The following is a 3,227-nucleotide window of genomic DNA, read 5'->3' as shown; positions in this document are numbered from 1 at the left end:
AGTCTTCTGTTTTGGAGGCTCTTCAGTCTTGACACAGACACTTACCTCTACCAGCAAACAGAACAGCTCCTGGGGCTTATTCCAAATTTTCCAAGACACTTCTAATGCTCAGTACTTTGGGGGGTTGATAATCTCTGAAACTCAGTAGGCATCGAGTCATGGGAATGAAGCATTATTCTTCTCTAATGTATATGACCCCTCTTTTTTGAGACTCCATAAGTTGACCTAGAGTGGGAAGAATTGTCCACCGTTTCCCCCATGAACATGGGCTGAGACATAACACAGCACTTTTAAAACCAACATAACCCTGAGCCACTTCCTAAATAATATTAACTGTCATTGAAAAGCACATTGAATACTTATCACGTTTCTCAACTTTCAGGCTTTATCTGACCTTTAAGCAACAGAAAAGTTTCCAGTAAATATCCTGATAAAGGCATTATCTCTCCAGTGATTTGTGTCACCCTATACACTCATATACCCAAATTTGAATTGGTTAGCCTGGCTAATAAGGCTTGCATTATGTCTAAATACAAAAGAATGTATGGTTTTTCAGTAACTTCTATTTCTAACACATTGACTCAGCGATGGTCATCAGACAGACTTTTGAGGTCAGGAATTTTCCATCGTGCCACCATTATCCCTTCACTCACTACCCTGCTTACATTGCAGGAATTTTCTGTGCCCTCCCTTACATTTTGACGGGGCTGGATCACTTCACTGTTGTGCATCTTTTTTGATGAAAGCTGAGAGCTCATACCTATTGATTCATGTCTATAGATTCCTTTTTATAAGCCAACCCTCAGCACAGGAAATCCAGGTAGACCAGCCCAAACTTCCACCTGGGAACCCAACAATCCCTCAACTCATAGAGAAAAGATATTTTAAGTATGATCCCTTTGGAAATCCACATCAATACGGGCAGTGGTAATGATCCTTAAGCCAATACTATAGGAATATAGTTAATAACTTGGGTGGCAACACAGTGCAGTCATAACAAAATAAATTCTTAAGTAAGAAAATATATGATATGACATTGTGGCTTCAGCTTCACAAGCTGTGTGACCGTGACCACATTGTTCTAGTGGTGCCTTAATTTCCTCTCCTGGAAAGTCAGTATAATATACATCACAGATTTGTAATAACGACTAAATGTGTTGCTATTGTCTTAGTCAGGCTGGGGTGCTCTAACAGAATACTGTAGCCTGGCTGGCTTAAAACCCAAACATTATTTCTCCCAGGGCTGAGGTCTGAGAATAGGAAGCCAGTGCAGTTAGGTTCCTCTGAGATCCCTTCTCCAAGTTGCAGGTGACCAACTTCTCCCTGGGTCTGTACTTGGAGAGCGAGGGACAGCTCTCTTCCACTTCTTATGAAGACACTGATAGCTTCAGGATGGCTCACCTCTCAGGACTGACTTCTCTCTCAAAGATCTCATCTCATAGTACCATCCTGTAGGGGGGTGAAAGTTTCAACTCATGAATTTTGGAAAGTCATAAACTCACCATCCTTAACCATATGAAAGACTACTCACATGTACCAGTTTTTAGACCCTTATAATTTTCCTAATGCCCCAAATCACCTGTCATCCAACTATTTGGTGTTGTAATCAGGCAGACTGATATTCTGCGTGATATTAAATTGAAAATGTTTATGCACTAACAGATACCTCATTTAAAATTTGGTGAAAAGCATATTTGAAGTGCTAGCTATTATCATCTTGCAGGAAATTACAGCTTGCAAAATATATTCCTAACACAACTAGGGTTTTTCCCTTAATTAGTGGACAAGAGAACCTTTGACAATATGTGAAATACAGTCTTCAAATAAAAAGAACATTCAATGAAGAAAAAAAAAAACTGACCACGAAAATGACCATGTGTTGTTGAAAGGAAGCATTGCTTCAGAATATTTTAACATCTGTATGTTTTCTACACAAGAAATGAAGAAAGATATTTCTTTTTTTTTTGTTCTTTGAAATTTCTACTTATTGTTTATGACACCTAGGCATCATTATTATGATGGGGATAAATGGTGGAGATGAGTTTGTGTAACTACCGTAATGGTGTTAGAATAAATTTTACGTGGGTTAGGAAAAAATAATCAACTATTAAAGTTACATTAAACTTTATTTTAGAACCATGAATGGAAAATTAACTGTTCAAGAAGAACAGATTGTGGAACTGATTGAAAAAATTTGATTTAAAAAAATGCTATGAACTGTTTGGGAAATACAGTTTTGAACTAAAGAAGACTGAGTTCCCAGATTTCTGTATTTGGGTATAAATTCTCTGAACTACTCAACTAGTATTGATCTTGTCAGGCATTGTTCACTCTCTAATTCTCTCAACTTGGTTTTTCATCTGTTCAGATTTAAAACTTCACAACGTAATAAATACTCTGGACCATACACAGTTACAATCTCACCTTAAGATGACAAATGGGTGACAGCAACAACTCATATTTATGTGAATTTTGATCACTTACTTACAAATCTTAGAGAGGAATTGCCCCTGGCTGGGTCTAAGTATACATTTTGGATAGACTGAAAATTTGATGCTCAGATCCACAGGTCTGTGTGTGAGGTCTATTACCACAGGAGCTCAATCAACTTTACCACATTGAACACTATGGCTATTTTTATGACAAGGCATGCAAAGACACTTTAACAATTTGATGGGTATCCCAGCACTTTTTAAGGCTCTCATTGGCTGTCTCCATTTTTATTTATTATCTACACGTCCCAATCACTAGTATCTCCATCATTGGCCACTCTATTTTGCCATAGTTTGTTGAAATATTTCCATGGGGAGTAAAAAGGATTGATTTTCTGAATTAAAAAAAAAAAGAACATCAGGATTCAAATGATTGTTTTTAAATTTTTATGTAAGAATGTTATATAAACTATGCAGCTTTTTAATATTTAAGTAATTACAGAATAAATGCCTATGTATTTACCAATGAGTTTTACAAATTCATTACCAAAAGCTGTGTCTTTCTTCCAAATGTTCTTAACCAATTTCCCGACATACTACAGTATAAGCAATGTGTCAGCCTTGGTTTGGGGTCAGTCTTTTTTTTTTTTTTCTGCTATGTTACAGATTTCAACACAAAGATTGTTTCAGTCTTTTCTCCCAGACAGATGGAATTATTAGAAATGAAAATTACTAGTTGTATCTTAGTCACTCAAAGTAAGAAGAGAAGGAAGGAGGGAGAGGAGGAGAGGGAGG

The sequence above is a fragment of the Otolemur garnettii genome, unplaced genomic scaffold, assembly GCF_000181295.1.
Source record: "Otolemur garnettii isolate 467f Iridium unplaced genomic scaffold, OtoGar3 scaffold00034, whole genome shotgun sequence".
Taxonomy (NCBI): domain Eukaryota; kingdom Metazoa; phylum Chordata; class Mammalia; order Primates; family Galagidae; genus Otolemur; species Otolemur garnettii.
This window is presented reverse-complemented; position numbering follows the sequence as displayed.